The sequence below is a fragment of the Macrotis lagotis genome, chromosome 1 (assembly GCF_037893015.1).
Source record: "Macrotis lagotis isolate mMagLag1 chromosome 1, bilby.v1.9.chrom.fasta, whole genome shotgun sequence".
NCBI lineage: Eukaryota > Metazoa > Chordata > Mammalia > Peramelemorphia > Peramelidae > Macrotis > Macrotis lagotis.
The window spans coordinates 291,898,295-291,919,303 of NC_133658.1; the positions used below are offsets into that span (position 1 = coordinate 291,898,295).

The 21,009-nt window shown below is 34.9% G+C and overlaps 1 long non-coding RNA gene across 3 annotated transcripts in view; it reads right to left on the reverse strand.

Annotated features, from left to right (window-relative positions):
* Positions 1-21,009, reverse strand: part of LOC141505271 (uncharacterized) — a 274,924-nt gene that overhangs the window by 75,298 nt on the left and 178,617 nt on the right. For 2 of the 3 annotated variants that reach the window (XR_012473576.1, XR_012473574.1), the window contains one exon: positions 13,542-19,883. The exons of the other annotated variant lie outside the window; for it this stretch is intronic. This is a non-coding gene — a long non-coding RNA (uncharacterized LOC141505271). Of the gene's footprint in view, positions 1-13,541; positions 19,884-21,009 lie in introns of those variants that run through there. 3 annotated transcript variants of the gene reach the window in all.

A 21,009-nucleotide genomic window follows, 5' to 3' on the forward strand; every position in this document is an offset into this window, starting at 1 on the left:
CTTGAAATATGAAAAGAACACAATGTTAAGTGGATTCTTTGTGGCAAATTCATTGGAGAAATGGACAAGAAGTGCCCAAAATGGGCAGAGATTTACAGCTGGATATGATGGGCTATGTGTATGGGGATATGTGGCTTTGAAGTAAGTACTCAGAGAGCTGTGATTATCAATTCATTGGAACTTTGAAGTTCTGTATGGCAAAAGATGCTGCTCTAATAATGAAGCTGTTTTTGTTTTTGTTTGCTGTTCTTTATGCAGGGAATCTTTCTATCCTCCTCTCCCTAAACGTTCATTTCTGTTCTTGGGTTTATCAAATACTAGGCAATTTATGGACATTTTCTTCTAGGTTTTGCTTTTTCAATCTGATGTGCTTTAGAATTTTTAACAAGTTCCCACTGGCTTTTACTACTTTATAAAAAGTTTGAGATTGAGTAATATTAGACTCCTTCATTTTTTCCTTTTTTTCATTCTTTCCCTTGAAATGATTTACCTTTTGTTCTCCAAATGGCTCCAAGTCAGCCTAATTTGTCTACAAAGTAGTTTGATTTGTATAGGGCCAAATCTGTAAATTAATTTAGATACTATTGTCATTTTTTGTTACATTGGTATGACCCAGCCATTAACAATAACTCGCTAATTATTTGTCTTCTTTTATTTTTGCAGGAATCTTTTTTATTGGGCATGGTCCAAACATATTATTTTGATTGTGAAAAAAGTTCCCTGTACAGAAATACTCTTCACAATGCTACTCATCCATAACTTAGAGTTTTAGGGGACTGGGGACACTGAGAAGTTCTTTGTCCATGGTCATACAGTTAACGTGAGAGAAAAGACCTGACTCCAGGAATCTTCCTTACCCCAAGTAAGCCCTTTATCCACTACTATCTGCTGGCTTTAGAAAATCAGTCTTTGGAGCGGCTAGGTGGTGCAGTGGATAGAGCACTGGCCCTGGAGTCAAGAGTACCTGAGTTCAAATTTGATCTTAGACACTTAATAATTACCTAGCTGTGTGGCCTTGGGCAAGCTTCTTAACCCCATTTGCCTTGCAAAAACCTTAAAAAAAAAAAAAAAGAAAATCAATCCTTTAATTTATTTAATTTTTTAAAATGCATTTATAATCACCTGACTTGTTTAGTAACAGTGATACCCTCAGTTCTTGACTTAAAATTTTTCTATTGTTGAAGGTGATGCTTACTGGATTGAAGGAGGAATTTGGGCCAAAGAGAGTAATAGCTTCCTTAAATCCATCCAAATCAATATAAAAATTAAATTTCCTCTGGCAGGGTAAAACATAACAAGAACAAAAAGAAACTATCAGGGCTTCCTACAGTGTTAACCTAAAGTAGAAATGAAAGCAGGATCCCAGTTTGATCCTTTAGGATTGGGAAGGAAAAGGGGCCTCCAAGGAAAAGTTAGGACCTCTTGGGACATATATATGTATATATATATGTATATATATACGTATATATATACACACACATATATGTATATATATACATAGATATACATAGACATATACATATATATACATAGACATATATATATATATATATATATATATATATATATATATATATATATATATATATATATATGAATGGAGCCTAGGATAGAATTTCTGTTTAAGAAAAGTAAAAATGGTTATACCTTATTCAATCTGAACTAAATCTTCATAGAACATGCATTCCTAACTATTTTTATATCATGAACCCCTTTAGCATCCCCCAGTGAAGCCCATGAACCTCTTTTCTATTTTTTTTTTTTTAGTTTTTGCAAGGCAATGGGGGTTAAGTGGCTTGTCCAAGGCCACACAGCTAGGTAATTATTAAGTGTCTGAGTTCAGATTTGAACTCAGGTACTTCTGACTCCAGGGCTGGTGCTCTATCCACTGCGCCACCTAGCCACCCCATGTGCCACCTAGCTTTCCCTATTTTTTAAATTCATAATTAAAAGACAAATTTTCAATTAGGGATTGGTGAAAATAAGGATGTAATTTTTTCCCATTCAAATTCATTGGATCCTCTGAAATCTTCCCACAGGCCCATTGGGGTAGATTTAGAATTAGAAGGAATATTAGAGTTCATCTAGTCTAATTTTACTCTTTTATAGATGAGGATACTGAGACCCAGTGGGGTTTAATGAATTGTTCAAGATTATTCTGGTAGTAGGTGATGGAGTTGGGATTTGAACCCAAGACCACAAACGTCAAAGCCAAAGTGCCCTGTTCCACCACATAAATGCAGCAGAACCAGTAATGCAACCCTGGGATGACAGCAGAATGATGAAGGAGTTAATACTGTTAAACACGTCAATGGAAAAATGGTTTTTTATAAGTGTAATGGAAAAAAAGTTGGGGGCTGGGGGTAGGAAGAAAGGGAATCTGCTTGTTAATGACTGAAGAAATCCCAAGAAATTAATGATGATTCCCAGATCCATTCAAGTGCTTTTAAAATTCTGCCTTTAACAAGAAAGGTAAATAGGGGGCAATGAGAAGTAAAACTCAACAAAAATTTACTACCTTGAAAAGATGAAGAAAAGGAAGAAAATACAAAAAGACTGGTGTATTAAGGAGTAGAAGAGAATGGAAAGTTTGAATGGGAATTCTATAAAAAGTGAACAACTTTGTCTTTCTAGTAGCTGGCAATTTATTTTTAAAACTTTCTTAAGATACGAGCAAGGACTTGAACTTGGATGGATTGAAGAGGAAAATAGAAAAATGTATAGGAACTAACAAAAAAAAACCCCAACTAGGTGGGCTTTAGAGTTGAATTGTGGTAAAAGTGCATAGAAGGTCAGTTTTGGAGCAAGAAGACCTAGGAATGTTCTTTTACTTGCACATACTAGTTGTGTGACTTGGATAAATCACAACCTCCCAGCACTCTAGGAGTCTTCTGAGTCTCTAAGTGGAAGATGAGGGGTGCTGATCTGCACTGATAGATTTTCCACCCCTAATGAAATCATAGATTCATAAACTCCTCCCCAAAAAATTCATAAACTCCCACCAAAAAAAAAAATGTGGTCCAGGTCAAGATGGTCTAATACCTGACTAGAGTCTCAATGATTTATGAGACTTGATCCCCTTGGAACCTGATCTAAGTACATGCTTATTAAGTACAAATGAAAAAAAAATGTTTCCTGGATGAGATTGTTGTTGTTCAGTAATTTTCCAGTCATTTCCAACTCTTCATGACTTCATTTGGGGTTTCTTTAGCAAAGAATTAAAGTGATTTGTCATTTCTTTCTCTAAACCATTTTATAGTTGAGGAAACTGAGGCAAATAGGATTAAGTGACTTGTCTAGGGTCACATAACTAGTAAATATCTGAGGTCAGATTTGAATTCAGGAAGAAGAGTCTATCCACTGTTCCACCTACCTGTCCATCTTGAATGAGTTATGGATATTCAATAACTATATGAATAAATTGCTTCCCTTCCCCAGGTCTCAGTTTCCTCTTCTGTAAAGTGAGGAAGCTGGACAAGAGGAACTCTAGAGTTCCTCCCAGCTCTAAGACTGAATAATGCTGCCCTTCATAGGAGAAAAAAATGCCAAAGAGACAGTCATTAATCAACTGATCTTTAATTTAAATTTTTCTTTAAAAATAACTAAAAGAGATCCAATCATGAACAACCAGAGAGAAATAAAGCTAGGAATACAGAATGAAACTAAAAGGGTCTGTCAATAAAGGACAAGTCAGGCCAAATGAGAAGAAATGGGAACTAAGTAACAGAAGATGAAAACTTTGACATCAGGTAACATCTACCTTTTCAGTGCAACTGATCCAACATCACACATTGGGTTTTTAATTTCAGACAGAGAAAATGGGAATAGTTATGACATTATGAAACTTGCCTTGAGTTTTCTCCTGACTATGGTTGCCTTCCTAAGATTAATCATTTATCAAATATTTATTGAATGCCTACTATGTGCCAAATATTGAGCTAGCCCTTGAGAATACAAAAACAAACGATCCCTACTATGGAGGAACTTCTGTTCTAATGAGGAAGACACAAAGAGTAGAAATAAGGTAATAAGATCCCCCATTTTGATGGAGAGAACTGGATAAGAAAGAAACTATAATCTCTGAGATTAATCCTTACTCAGAAAATTAGGGCCTTAATGTTGCAACCAAACAGTTCTTCAATTAAGTCTCCAGTAAAAGTTGATCTGGGGATTTCCAGCTGCACAGAACAATGTGGCTCAAGCACAAAACCAACAATTTAAATCTAGGTCTGTGGAAGGTTATACTGTGCTCCTAAAAATAAACAGAGATCTAGAAAAATCACCAGATCTACTGTCAAGTTCTTGGGTTTCTATTCCATTAGGAAGGTGAGAAGAGAGGAATAGGATTGGGGTAGTCAGAAAGGGGTCCAATGAATCAATTAATCAGTATTTATTGATCATGTGCCATGCATTTTGTTAGACATGGAGGACACATAGATAAAAGCAAAACAGTTCCTGCCCTAAAGGGCTTCATATTCTATTAGGAGAGACAACATATTCATATGTAATTATAAAAAATAAAGAAAAGGTAATTTTAAGGGAAAAGTCATTAGCAGCATAGGGATCAGGAAAGGACTTCAGTAAAAAGTGATGACTGAGTTGAGTTTTGAAGGGCTGAAGGAATTCCAAGAGGACCTCAGAGGGCAGGATAGAATACATTCCAGCTATGAAGGACAGCCAATGAGAGGTCACAAAAGTGGGAGAAAGTAATACAGAAGGAACAGGAATAAGGAGAGTTGGACTGGCCTACATTATATTTGAATGAGCAAAGCTTAAGGCTAGAAAGGCAACTGAAGCCAGTTCAGGAAACTGGGTTTAAAATATAACTTCTTTCAGTCCCTACCAGATTTTTACTTTTCTCATACATAGCAGGCAGCAGAGTATGACAGAAGAGTCCATTGGGTCACCTGAATTTGAATCCAGTTTTGTTATTTATTGTATGGTCTTGGGAAAGGTCACTTCCTTTTGGGAGCCTTAGTTTACTCATCTGTAAAGTGAGACAAAAGTTCCCTTCTTACTCTTTGATTCTGTGGTTCTAAATTTAGTTTGGTCATTTACATCAAATGTCTCAGAATAGACATTAGTCTTATAACAGAAAAAGACTGAGGAGAAGAATCTGGTCAGAATTTGTTAACAGTAACAACATTTTTAAATCATTCAATGCTTCTGTGGCAAGAATCTTGAAGACTCTCTAGCTATCCTTCCAACATCTATGAAATTGGAAGATGATTCAACAAATATTAAGTTCCTATTAAGTATCTGGTGTCATGCCAGATCCTGAGAATACAAATACTTAAGTGAAACAGGTGTATCCTAAAAGAGTTCACATTCTAGTTCAGAAATATAACATGTACAAAAATAAACATATACAAATAATATGCAAAGAAAATTCAAAGTAACTTCAGAAGAGAGGGAGTACTAACAATTAGGACTATCAGGAAAAGTACCTATAGGAGGTAGTATCTGGGCTGTGTTTTGGAGAATCGAAAGGGAAGCAATGAGAAAGGAATCCAATTTCATGTAGAAAATTGGAGATTAGGGAAGCTGGGTGGAGCAATGGATAAAGCACTAGCCCTGGAGTCAGAAGTACCTGGGTTCAAATCCTGCCTCAGACACTTAATAATTACCTAGCTGTGTGGCCGTGGGCAAGCCACTTAACCCCATTTTGCCTTGCAAAACCTAAAAAAAAAATTGGAGATTGGAGATGAAATGTTATGTATGGATAGCTGTTTGTAGACACTTTGGCTTTACAGTAGAGTACATTGCCTAGAGACTAGATCTGTGATTTCATTGGCATAAGCAATTCCAATATGAGGAAACTCCTCTTACTAATGCAGGGCAGCACCTCCTCTATAATTTATCATATTAAGAGTTTTGCTTACAGCATGAGAAGTAGAATGATTTGTACAAGTCAGAATTAATATGAGTCAGAGGTTAGACCTGAACCCAGGTCTTTGGTTTAAGGCCAGTTCTTTATTCACAATGCCACATTGTCATTCCATGAGTGCATGAAGAGAAGTAATGTGAAATAAGATAGAAAAGGTAGGATGGGGGGGGCAGAATATGGAGAGCTTTTAATGAGAGGCTAAAGGTTTTGTATTTTATCTAAGAAGCAACAGGGAATCACTGAAGATTTTTGAGTTAAGTCCTGTGATTAGATCTGTATTTTAGGAATACTAAGTTGGCAGTTGTGTGAAGGATGGAGAAGGAAAGAGTGGAAGTCAGGAAACTATTGAGGATGTTTTTAATTGTCAAGGCAGGAAATGATGACAGCTTCAAGTAAGGCAGACATGCTGTTGGAATGAAAACAAAAGAACATATACAGGAGATATTGTAGAGGTAGAAAAGACAAAACTTGGTAAATGATTGGATATGGAAGCTGAGGAAGAAGGAAAAGTCAAGGATAATGCTGAGGTTGTGAAACTGAAAGTTTGAAAAGATTATTGTGCTTGGTTTGGGGTAAAATATAACGAGTTCTATTTGGGACACCTTGAATTTGAGATGTTTGTGGGATATCCAGGTGGAACTGTCCAACAGGTAATTAATGATGCAAGACTGGAATTCAAGAGAGAGTTTAGTATTACAGACATAGATTTAGATGACACCTACATAAAGATGAACCAGATGAAATACAAGAGAAGGGGAGAGACAGAGACAGAGAGAGACAGAGAAAGGCAGCAAAGGGTAGTATTACCTGAATTTTAGAGAGAAAATAAGGTTCTGAGAAAATAACTTGTCTAGAATCTAGACCACTCAGAAGAGAAATTTTTTTTCTATTGCATATCCAATCCTCATGTCCACATATCACATGAGATCTTTTCTATTTTTGGTGGTATGCATTATAAATAACAGAGTTTTCAGCATAACTGTTGCTTTAGGGACTGGCAATATATAAATGTCTCATGGTGGGGGGAGGGTGGGATAGAATACTTTATGCTAATTCCCAAGTGTTTTATCTAGGGGTATACCCTACTTCCTGGAATAAAAATAATACATACATACTGAAAATGGAGGTCCATCTTTAGCCATGGGTAACTATGGGTCAATTAGCTGACTCAGTGATAAAAGAGATGAATTGAGAGCATACATGGTGAATAGATAGAAGAGTGAACAAATGGAATGAACATAGATTTGAAAAAACTATAAGTCAACAGATCTGGGTTCTAATTCAAAGTCTTCCATTAACTAGTTATATGATCTTTAGGCAAATATCTTTGCTTTCCTAAGTCTCACTTTCCAACTGTGTACAATGAGGATATTAGATTATAAGACCTATTAAGTCACTTCCAGCTCTGAAAACGTATGATGTTAATGATACTGAACCAATATCTGCTGCCACCAGGGAACAGATGAGTAAAATACAGAAGAAATCAGAAATTAAGAGCAAAGACTTGATAATAATCACAGTATCAAGAAGGAAAGCAAGGGTAAGACATATTCAAGAGGAAAATAGGCTTCACAAGAGAAAAATCATCAAGAAGACATCAAAGAGGGACAAATTTGCTAGGTGAGAGAACAACAGGATGAGTCAAAATGGGGCTCAGATCTGGACATGCACAATGCAGAATTTCTGAATGTCATGGATGAAGCTGTTGTCAGTCCCAACCTTTGGCAAAGTAAGGATGACTGAAGCATAAGAAATAGTTTCAGAAGATCCCATAGCCAGAATGAATAAGCAGCTGGAGAGACTTGCTCATGAGGAAAGATAAGAAGAACCAAATCTGTGGAACTTGGCTAATAGGTGACTAAAATAGCAATGAGGGTGAAAGGTAGAAATGATGATAATAATAACTGACATTTGTAGTGTGCTTTGAAGTTTACAAAACAAAAAACTAAGCATCTATAAGCTGCAAATAATGGAGGAGTGGGAAAAGTAAATTATGTCACCTAGAAGGGGCCTCAGTTGAACCAAATTAAAATATACAAGAAAAAATAAGAGAAGACAGCCAAGTATAAGGTTCCAGGAAATCCTGAGGAAACCTGAGGACCCTGAGAAAAATTTATGAGATTAAATCCAACTCAGGAGAGAAAATGGTCTATACTGTGAACCAGGACACATAGGTTTAGGATCATACATCAGCCCTGCCCCATATAAGTCCATTGGGCAACTCCAGTATTTCCTTTCCTAATGCCCCTTCAATCAGATGATGAGCAAGAATACATTGAGCATATATTACTGAGTCTTTCATTACCAAACATTTATTGAAAGTCTACTCCTTGTTCAGAAGTACATCAGATGTACATAAGCCTTGTTCTTAAGGATCTGACAGTGTAACTGTGGAGATAAAACTAAAACATATGCAACAAGATCAACAACCCAAAAGAGAACATGACTCTGGTTGGTTGGATAATTTGGAATGTTGAGTGAGAAAATCTCCATGAGTGTTGGAACTGTTTTGTTTTGTTCCTTGCATTCTCAACACAGTGTCTTGCACATGGTAGGCAGTTTGAGGAAGAAGAGAGTGAAAGACAGAGAGAGTAACAGAGAGACAAAGATGGAAGGAATGAGACAAAGAGAGAAAGGGAAAAGAGAGAGAGAATGGGGGAGCGAAGGAAAAAAGGAAGAGATAGAGAAGAGTGGCAGTAGGGGGCAGAGAGAGAGGGAGGGAGGGAGAGAGAGAGAGAGAGAGAGAGAGAGAGAGAGAGAGAGAGAGAGAGAGAGAGAGAGAGAGAGAGATCAAGAAAAACTTTTTTCAAAGTTTCTTTATTACTTCAACAGACCTGTGTTTTCAGCAGATCACAAACTATGCCTTCTCATATTGTGCAATTCTTTCTCATGCTCTCCCATAGATCTTCCAAAGAATATCATCCAATCAGTCAACAAACATTTATTAAAAACTTACCATCTGATAGCCATTATGAAAATAAAAAAAAAGTCAAAGCACAGACTCTGCCTTCCAGAAGCTCACATTCTAATGGGAGAAACAACATGCCAACAATTGTACACTTCTGATGTATGCAATACAAACTAAAGGTGATCTCAGAGGGAAAGTGGGAAAGGAGGGAAATATGAAAGGCCTCTTCAGAAGGTGATATTTGAGCTGAGTCTTGAAAGAACCAAGGAAGTGAGAAGGCAGAGGAAAGGAGGCACACATTCCAGGCATGGGGGGGATGCCAGTAAAAAGATACAAAGTTGGGAAATGAAATTGTATGTGTGAGAAGCATCAAGATCAGTGTTGCAGGAAACTAGAGTAAAAAGAATGAAAAGATAGAAAGGGGTCAATGTTGTAAAGGGATTTAAGTATCAAACAGCATTTTATATTTGATCCTAAAGGTAAGAGGGAGCTACTGGAGTTTATTAAGCAAGAATAAGGAGTAATATCAGAAATAATCCTATACTTTAGGAAACTCATTTTGGCAGGTTTAATGGAGGATAGATTAGAGTAAGGGAGAAAAGGGACAAGGAGAATAATTTAAAGATTATTACTATAGAATAGGCATGAGGGAAAGAAAACCAGTCACTAAGTGGTGGCTATGTAAAAGAGGAAATATGGTGAGGTAGAAAAGACAGGATTTGAAAACAGATTGAATATATAGGATGAGTCAAGATCAGAGTTAGAGTTTTGACTGTATCCAGCAAAAAGATTACCATGACTGGTTCCCCAATATAACTCAATATCAAGGAGTAAGGTATTGAGGATGGCACTAAGATTGTGAGTCTAGATGACTGGGGGATGGCAGTACCCTTAACAATAAAGATGGAAAGGTTTTGGTGAAAAAAATGAGCTCCAAGCCATAAGGTTAGGTGGCATAGTAGATAAAGCACTGGCCTTGGAGTCAGGAGTACCTGAATTCAAATCTGGTCTCAGACACTAAATAATTACCTAGCTGTGTGGCCTTGAGCAAGCCACTTAACTCCATTTGCCTTGCAAAAACCTAAAAAAAAAAAACTCAGGCCCAGATGAATCGATAAAAGAATTTTAGCATACATTTAAAGAACAATTAATTCCCATGCTATTCAATATGAGAAAAACTATAAGGATAATTTATCATATAAATAACAAAAACATCAAAGTTCATATGATTCTTAATAGATGCAGAAAAAAAAACTTTAGACCAAAAATCACCTATTAAAAATAATAGAAAGCATAGGAAAAATGGAATCTTTCTTAAAATTGAAGTTATATCTAATTCACCATGAGCAAGAATTATTTGAAATAGGGATAAGCTAGAAGCCTTTCCAGTAAGGACAGTAGTGAAGCAAGGGTGTCCATTATTACCATTATAATTCAGAACTGAACTAGAGACATGGGCTATAGTAATGATGAGAAAAAGAAACTGAAGAATGGGTAATGAGAAAACAAAACTATCACTTTTTATAGTTGATATGATGGCATAGAGAAGCCTAGAGAGTCAAATAAAAAACTATTCAAAATAATTAACAACTTTAGCAAAGTTGCAGGATATAAAATAAACCCACACAAATCATCAGTATTTCTATATTACCAATAAAACCCAACAGGAAAACATAGAAAGAGAAATTTCATCTAAAATAACTGCAGACAACATGAACACTAGGGAGTCTACCTCCCAAGATATACATAGGGGGGATGAACTCTCCCTTAAAACATAATCAAATAGCAGAGTGGATTAAAAACCAAAATCTAACAATAGGATGCTTACAAGAAACTCATTTGAAGCAGAGAGATACATAGAGGGTAAAGGTAAAAGGTTGGAGCAAAATATATTTTGCTTCAGCTGAAGTGAAAAAGCACTCATCTCAGACAAAGCAGCTGCAAAAAATAGATCTCATTAAAAGAGAAGGAAACTATATCCTCCTAAAAGGTACCATAGACAATACAGTAATTTCAATACTAAATATGTATGCACCCAATGGTATAGCATCCAAATTCTTAGAGAAGAAGTTGAAGGAGTTACAGGAAGATACAGACAGCAAAACTCTCCTGGTGGGAGGCCTCAATCTCAGATTTAGATAAATCTAACCATAAAATAAACAAGAAGGAAGTTAAGGAAGTAAATAGATTGTTAGAAAACCTAGATATGATAGACCGATGGAGGAAACTGAATGGGAATAGAAAGAAATATACTTTTTTCTCTGGAGTACATGGCACTTAAACAAGAATTGACTATTTACTAGGGCATAAAAACATAATAATCAACTGCAGAAAGGTAGAAATAGTGAATACATCTTTCTCAGATCATAATGCAATAAAAATCACATGCAATAATGGGCCAGGAAGAAATAGACCTAAAATTAATTGGAAACCTCATTTTAAAGAATGAGTGGATCAGGGGCAGCTAGGTGGTATAGTGGATAAAGCACCGGCCTTGGAGTCAGGAGTACCTGGGTTCAAATCCGGTCTCAGACACTTAATAATTACCTAGCTGTGTGACCTTGGGGAAGCCATTTAACCCCATTTGCCTTGCAAAAACCTAAAAAAAAAAAGAGTGGATCAAACAACAAATTATAGAAAGAATTAGTAATTTCTTCCCAGATAATGACAATAATGAAACAACATACCAAAACTTATTGGATACAGCCAAGGCTTCTGTCAGGGGATATATTTATATCTTTAAATGCTTACATGAATAAATTAGAAAAAGAGGAAATCAATGAACTAAATATGCAACCAAAAAAATTAGAGAAAGAACAAATTAAAAGCCCCCCAATTAAATATCAAATTAGAAAATTCTAAAAATTAAAGGAGAAATTAATAAAATAAAAAGCAAGAAAACTATTGATCTAATAAATAAAACCAAGAGTTGGTTTTATGAAAAAAAGCAATAAAATTGATGATTAATTTGATTTAAAAAAAGAAAAAAGAAAACCAAATTGCTAGGATCATAAATGAAAAAGGTGAACTCACCACTAATGAGAAAATTAAAGTAATAATTCAGAATTATTTTGCCCAACTCTATGCCAATAAATTTGATAATCTAAGTGAAATGGATGAATATTTACAAAAATATAAGTTGCCCAGGTTCAATGAAGAGGAAATTAAATACCTAAATAACCCTATCTCAGAAAAATAAATTCAACAAGCCATTATTGAACTCCCTAAGAAAAAAATCTTCAGGGCCAGATGGATTCCCAAGTGAATTCTATCAAACATTTAATGAATAATTGGTTCCGATTCTATATAAACTCTTTGAAAAATAGGTGAAGGCAGAACTCTGCCTAACTCTTTCTATGACAGTAATATGGTGCTGAAACCTAAACCAGGAAGAGTTAAAACAGAGAAAGAAAATTATTATAGACCTATCTCCCCGATGAATATAGATGCAAAAATCTTAAATAAAATCTTAGCAAAATGATTACAAGTTATCAGTAGGATAATACACTATGACCAAGTAAAATTTATTCCAGGAATACAGGGTTGGTTCAATATTACTAAGACATACACAGAAACTATATGAACATAATTTCAAAACACTTTTCATACAAATAAGGACAGATCTAAATAACTGGAGAAATAATAAATGTTCATGGATAAGCTGAGCCAATATAATGAAAATGTTAATACTATCTAAATTAATTTACTTATAAAGTGCCATGGCAACCAAATTATCAAATAATCATTTTCTAGAGCTAAAAATAAGAACAAAAGAACAAAATTAATAAGAATATCAAAAAATCAATGGAAAAAAGTAAAGAAAAGTAGCCTAGCAGAAGCCAAATTATTTTTAAAAATAGGTTTCACTATATGCAAAGGCAATTTACAGATGAGGAGATCAAAGTAATCCATAGCCATATGAAAAAATGCTCTAAATCATTATTAGAGAAATGCAAATTAAAGCTTCTCTGAGGTACCACCTCACACCTCTCAGATTGGCCAGTATGACCAGGAAGGATAATGATCATTGTTGGAAGGGTTGTGGGAAATCTGGGACACTATTACACTGTTGGTGGAGCTGTGAACTCATCCAACCCTTCTGGAGAGCTATTTGGAACTATGCCCAAAGGGCAACAAAAATGTACATACCCTTTGACCCAGCAATACCACTACTGGGTCTATACCCTGAAGAGATGAGGGAAAAGGGTAAAAACATTACTTGTACAAAAATATTTATAGCAGCCCTGTTTGTGTTGGCAAAGAATTGGAAATCCAGTAAATGTCCTTCAATTGGGGAATGGCTTAGCAAACTGTGGCATATGTATGTCATGGAACACTATTGTTCTATTAGAAACCAGGAGGGACGGGATTTCAGGGAAACCTGGAGGGATTTGCATGAACTGATGCTGAGTGAGATGAGCAGAACCAGAAAAACACTGTACACCCTAACAGCAACATGGGAGTGATGTTCAAGCTTGAAGGACTTGCTCATTCCATCAGTGCAACAATCGGGAACAATTTTGGGCTGTCTGCAAAAGAGAGTACCATCTGTATCCAGATAAGGAGCTGTGGAGTTTGAACAAAGTACAAGGACTATTCCCTTTAATTTAGAAAAAAAAACAGATAGCTTATTGTCTGATCTTGTTACCTCTTAGACTTCTCTTTAAGGATATGATTTCTCTTTCATCACACCCAATTTGGATCAAGGTACAACATGGAAACAAAGTAAAGACTGACAGAGTGCATTCTGGGGGGGGGGGAGGGAAGCAAGATTGGGGGAAAAATGTAAAACTCAAATAATATCTTTAATAAAAAATAAATTTAAATTTAAAAAAATAGGTTTCACTAAAACAATATGGCCCTGGATAAGAAACTGAATGGTTGATCAGTGGAATTGATTAGGCACATAATATAGAGAATTAAATTACCATAGTATCCTAGTTCTTTTTTTATTTTGAAATAAATTTTATATATTGTTTTTACTACATCCATAGTACTTAATTTATTTTTATTTTTTAAGAAAAATTTTATTTATTTTGAGTTTTACAATTTTTCCCCTAATCTTGCTTCCCCCCACCCCCACAGAAGGCAGTCTGTTTAGTCTTTACATTGTTTCATTATATACATTGATCTAAGATGAATGTGATGAGAGAGAAATCATATCCTTAAGGAAGAAAAATAAAATATAAAAAATAGCAAAATTACATAATAAGATAGCAAGTTTTTTCCCCCTAAGTTAAAAGTAATAGTCTTTGGTCTTTGTTCAAACTCCACAGTTCTTTCTCTGGATACAGATGGTATTACCCATCACAGATAGCCCAAAATTGTCCCTGATTATTGCACTTTTGGAATGAGCAAGTCCATTTAAGGTTGATCATCACGCCCATGTTGCTGTTAGTGTGTACATTGTTTTTCTGGTTCTGCTCATCTCACTCAGCATCAGTTCATGCAAATCCTTCCAGGCTTCCCTAAATTCCCATCCCTCCCGGTTTCTAATAGAACAATAGTGTTCCATGACATATACATATCACAGTTTGCTAAGCCATTCCCCACTTGATGAACATTCACTCAATTTCCAATTCTTTGGCACCACAAACAGGGCTGCTATGAATATTTTTGTACAAGTAATACTTTTACCCTTTTTCATAATCTCTTCAGGGTATAGACCCAGTAGTGGTATTGCTAGATCAAAGGGTATGCACATTTTTGTTGCCCTTTGGGTACAATTCCAAACTGCTCTCCAGAAGGGTTGGATAAGTTCACAGCTCCACCAACAATGTAGTATCCTAGTTCTTAATAAACCCAAAGATTCAAGTTATTGGGGCAAGAACTCACAACTTTTAGTAGTATTTTATTTTTTTCCAATTACAAGTAAAGGCAAATTTTAACATTTTTTATGTTGAGCTCTGAATTTTCTTTATCCCTCCCATTTCCCCCCAATCAGATGGTAAGCAATTTTATGTAGGGTATAAATGTGTAATTGTGCAAAATATATTTTTATATTAGTCATGTTGTAAAAAAAATAGATCCCCAAAAACACACATAAAAAGAAAACCATAAAGAAAGTAAAATAGTATGCCTTGATCTGCATTTGAACTTCATCAATTCTTTCTCTGGATGTGAATAGCATTTGTCATCATGAGTCCTTTGGAATGGTCTTGGATCACTGTATTGCTGAAAATAACTAAGTCATTCATAGTTGATCATCATATAATGTTGCATTTATTGTATACAATATTTTCCTGGTTCTGCTTACTTTACCTGGCTTTAGTTCTTGTCTTTCCAAATTTTTCTAAAATCTACCTGCTCATCATTTCTTATAGCACAATAGTATTCTATTACATTAATGTAACATAATTTGTTTAGCTGTTTCCCAGTTGATGGGTATTCCTTCAATTTCCAATTCTTTGCCATCACAAAAATGCTGCTATAGATATTTTTGTACATGTAAGTCCTTTTATTCCTCTTTTTTTAAAAAAAAAAATCTCCTAGTGGTGGTATTGCTGGATCAAGGGGTATGCACAATTTGATTGCCCTTTGGGCATAGAAAAACTCACTATTTGACAAAAAACACTGGGAAAACTGGAAAGCAGTTTGACAGAAAGTAGGCAAAGGCCAATGTCTTACACCATTTACCAAAATATATTCAAAATGCATTATTTAGACAAAAAGGGTGATATCATAACCACATTAGAAGAGCATGGGAAAAAGTTATTTCAAAGGTCTATGAATAAGGGAAGAGTTTATGACCAAATAATAGAAAAAAATCACAAGAGGTAAAATGGATAAATTTGATTATGTTAATTTAAAAGTTTTTGGACAAACAAAATCAATACAGCCAAAATTAGAAAGAAAGTAGGGAATCAGGGGATAAGGGGGACTACGTGAATCTTTATAGCAAGTTTTCCTGATAAAGGTCTCATTTCTCAAATATATATGGAATTGAGTCAAATTTATAAAAAAAAAGTCATTCCCCAATTGATAAATGGTCAAAGGATATGAATCAGCATTTCCAGAAGAAGAAATCAAAGTCATCAATGATCATAAAAACATGCTCTAAATCATTAGCAATTGGATAAATGCAAATTAAAATAATTGCGAAGTACTACACCACCTCACACCAATCAGAATTGGTAACATGACAGAAAAGTAAAATAAAAAACACTGAAACAGCTGTGAAAATATAGATACACTGATGCACTGTTGGTAGAACTATGAACTGGTCAAACTATTTTGTAAAACAATTTGAAACTATACCCAAAGGACTCTAAAACTAAGTATCAGGTCTGAACTTCGAAAAGATTAAAGAAAAAGAAAAATCACTCATATGTACAAAAATATTTATAGTAATTTTCTTTGCAGTAGCAAAGAATTAGAAATTCATGGGATGTTCATCAACTAAACAAATTGTGGTACATAATTTTGATTGAATACTATTTTACTGTAAGAAATGATAAGGTAAATGGTTTCAAAAATACCTGGGAAAACTTACCTAAACTGATGCAAAGTAAAGAGAACAGAATTAGTAGATCAATCATCATACAAAGTGATAGCAATATACGATCAGTGGTTGTTTCCATTGATTGAATGTAAGTTCCTTGAGAACCAGGACTATTTCAATTTTATGTTTGCAATCCCTAACTAAAAAATGTTAGTTGAACTGGAAAAAATGTATACTAGTCAGGTACATAAGAGTCCCGTAAAAGACTTAACTACTCTGGCAATACAATGACTAATGACAATTACAAAGAATCCAGGAGGAAAACAATTAACCCATTTCAGAGAAAGAATTGATCAGTTCTGAGTACAGATTGAATCATATTTTCTTTCACTTTTTTATTTTTCTTGGTTTTTTTTCCTTTACAACATGACTCACAAGGAAATGTTTTTCATTACTTCATAGGTATAATAGGTATCATATTCCTTGCCTTCTCAAAGGATGGGGAAGGAGTGGAAAGGAGAAAACTTAAAATTTAAGTTAAATTTTTAAAGATAATGTGTTCTGTTTCTAGACATGTTGAGTTTGAGATCCCCATCAGATATCCAGTTTGAAATGTCCAAAAGGCAATTGGTGATGCAAGACTGAAGCTAGAATTCAGGTCTGACCATATTTATGTGGAAATCATTTGCATAGATAGGCTAACAAGTCATGAGAGGTGATGAGATCATTAAATGAGAGGGTACAAAGGGAGAAAAAATGAGAGTACAGAACAGAGGCTTGTGGGACAGTCAATGTACTGATGGCCTTCCTTTAGATCTTTTTTTTTTAGATTTTTGCAAGGCAAATGGGGCTAAGTGGCCTGCCCAAGGCCACACAGTTCAGTAAGTGTCTGAGGCTAGATTTGAACCCAGGTACTCCTGATTCCAGGGCTGGTGCTCTATCCACTGCACTACCTAGCCGCCCCTGGATCTTTTTTTTTAACCTTTTTTTATTTTAGCTTTAATTTATGGAATAAAACAAGCATTTCTATAACATATTCTAATAAAAAGATGATCTTGCATGAAATTGCAACTGTATAATGTATTATTAGCTATTCCTTTTAAGGATATGATAAAAGTTATTGTAAAAATTTATTTTTTCTTTTTTTCTTCCCTCCCTATCTTGTCCTAAAGATGGCTACTATTAGAAGCAAAGGGGCGGTTAGGTGGTGCAGTGGATAAAGCAACAGCCTTGGAGTCAGGAGTACCTGGGTTCAAATCCGGTCTCAGACACTTAATAATTACCTAGCTGTGTGACCTTGGGCAAGCCACTTAACCCCATTTGCCTTGCAAAAATCTAAAAAAAAAAAAAATAAGCAAATAGTTCTGTGTGTTTGTAACTGTGTGTATAATATATATATGTAAAATTATTCTATACATACTTCTATGTATCAGTTCTTTCTCTGAATGCAGATAGCTTCCTTCTTCATAGATCCTTTATAGCTAATTTGGATATTTATAATAGTCAAAATGACATTCACTCAAATTGGATCTTAAACAATATTGCTGTTATTATATACAATGTTATCTTGATTCTGCTCATTTCATTCTTCATTATTTCATACAAGTCTTTTCAGTTTTTTCTGAAATCTGCCTCCTCATCATTTCTTATAGCACAGTAGTATTCCACTAGAATCATATATCACATCTTTTTTAGTCATTCCCCATTTGATGGGCTTTCCTCTAGGACTTTCTTCCAAAAACTAATACAGGGGACAGTTAGGTGGTGCAGGGGATAGAGCACCAGTCCTGGAGTCAGGAGGACCTGAGTTCAAATTTGACCTCAGACAATAATTACCTAGCTACGTGACCTTGGATAAATCACTTAACCCCATTGCCTTGCAAAAAAAAAAATCAGTTCTTGGGTTTTATACCTTTTAGTCTAAACTTTTCCACAAAACTGTCCAAATGTACATTTTTAAAATTAAATGTAAGTAATCAGTGGAAATATGATATAATCTATTTGAGTCCAGCAGAGATTTCTCTATTACCTAGATTACCCAGGCCTTGAATAAGTAGACCCTTCCAGGTGAGAGGAACAAAAATTCCCCAACTCCTTTGGTTCCCTATTATCTCTCCTTTGGAGAATTTAAGGTCCTTCACAACTTGATACTAGATTATCTTTCTGAAGTAATTATGCATTATTACCCTTTGCACAGTCAAATGTCTACCCAGATTGGTCATCTTGCTGGTCCTTAAACATAACATTCTAAATCCCATAGCCATGCCTTTGCATAGGTTCTCCTTCAAGCCTGGAATGATTTCCTCCTCACCTCACTTCTTGGAATCCCAAGGATCCTTCAAAGATCAGATCAAAATCTTTCCTATTCCTCCCATCTACACACTTCATCCTGGGAATTGCCTTTTTTTTCAATTTCATATATATGTAGCATCTATTTAATATGTAAACATTATTTCCACTAATTGAATGTAAGTTCCTTGAGAACCAGAATGATTTCAATATTGTTTTTGTATTCCTCAAGCTCCTAACACACACACTTCACTTAATGAATATTAGGTGAATGGGGTGGAAAGGGTAGAGGGGCAGTAGGGTAGACTAGGAAATTCTAACTCTAATGCTTGTTCATCATATAGGATCATGGACAGATCCAGTCACTTTCCTGAAGCTGATCTCCTTATCTGTAAAATGGAGATGATGATACTGTTCTACTTATCTCATGGGGCTGTTCTGGAGAAAGTGAACATAAAGAACCTCATAGAAGATAAAGTACTATATAAATATGAGTTACTACAATATTCTTATTATACCTGTACATATCATGCATCCAAAAATTTACCAAAAATGAAACATTATATTTTAATACAAAGAAATTTACTACTGATACGAAATCATTCCTGAATTGGTCAGGTTTGTCCCATCAGAATTTATTAAAGTAAAAAAACAAAATTAGCATAAAGCTAGAAGCAAGAATAAAAATAGATATGACATGCAATTAAAAGAACTTTCAACAAATTGCTACTCAAAAACACAAATATATCTGTGATCTCACTGAGTTGTAAGTTCCTTCCAAAAAATGCAGAATTCATCCATGTCTGATCATTTTGAACATCACCTGTCCATACCTTCCCTTCAGTTCACCACAAGGGGTCCCACAAGCCAGAAGCCTTCCTAGTTTTCTCCCTACATCTTAAGAGTTTGGGTGGAGCATTGTGGCTTTACATCTATCATCCCTTGCCATTGCCATATACACAGTCTATCCTCTCTTGTTATCTTGTGTTCTTCACGATATCTTTTACTTTTGTAAAAGTGAAGTTGCTCATTGGTTATATGTTTCAGCATTCTCAAATCCATCCTGTGCCTCTTCATTGCCCCCTACATGATACTCATTTTTAATTCTTCGGAGATCATTGTATTTCATATCTTGCTGCTAACTACAACACCAGTAAAATTTTGGTGTTTAAAAATTGAGTCTTTGTTTCCATGAGAAGCTTGGGGTCATTAAAAGGCTTTGTAATTTCCTGCAGGCAATCCATCCTGTTCTTCTCTTCCTGTTCAAATCTGAGCCCAGCTCTTCATCCATCGGCATTGCCATTCCCAGATGTATATATTGATGGACAAGGTCTGTAGGTTGAACTTCCAAATGTATGCTGCAATACAAAAAGTAAACATTTTTCATTTACTTCAGGGGTTCTTGGATATATTTCAGGGAGTCCATGAATGTGGAGGGGGGGAATTATATCTCAACTTTTTAATAATCTATTACTGAAATTTAGCATTTCCATAAATTATTTTTAAAAATTATTTTGAGAAAGGGTCCATACCAGACTGGCTAAATAATCTCTGACACATTCAAAAAATGGTTAAAAATTCTTGGTCTTTCCTGTGTAGATTATTGATCCAAACTCTTTTAAGTAGTTACAGATACTTTCCAGGATGTTCTGCAATGTCAGTTATAAGCATTTATTCAGCACCTTTTAATGTGCCAGGCAATGTACTAAGAAAGTCAAAAGATAGACCTTGTCCTTGAGGAGCTCACAAATGCAATGTTATAAGGCTTAATGCAACCAGCAATGCCATCTAAAAATAAGAACATGTGGAGGGCCTCCCCAATCAGTGAAATGCCCTCTTCAACTTCTAACCTACCTAGATTCTTCTCCATGACAATAGTATGGTAAACATCCATTTTCTTGTTTTAGGCCTCTCTTGATTTTATGATCAGAGGATCATTGAAACAGTTTATCTCTCTTTTTTATACAAAGGATATATGTATATTGAGATCATTATATGTATAAGTTGACAACTTAATGGGGAAGAACCCTCAAGGTTCTTTTATGTTTTAAAAAATCAATTTTTTTTCATATTTAGCAAACAATAAGTCCTGAACTATATATTCTCTACATGTTTCATTAAATTGCTAAATATCTTACTGGTTTTATTCCCCATAGTTTTTCTCTACTTTATGAATTAATCCTGCTCATAATTCTCCATCATCTTTAGTTGTGAGATTTTTACATATGAGTTTATATAAAAAAGTACTGTCTTTGGTTTCTATCTTTTGGTCATCATTTAGTAGACTTACAATAATTAAACTACATAAAATAAATATAATTCTATATCATGTCTTTTGTCCACTTCCCATTTTTACTACACATAATTTCTGTTTGTTTGGTTTTTTTTTTTTTTGGCAAGGCAATGAGGTTCAGTGACTTGCCCAAGATTACATAGTAAATAGGTATTAAGTGTCTGAGGCCACATTTAAACTCAGATTCTCCT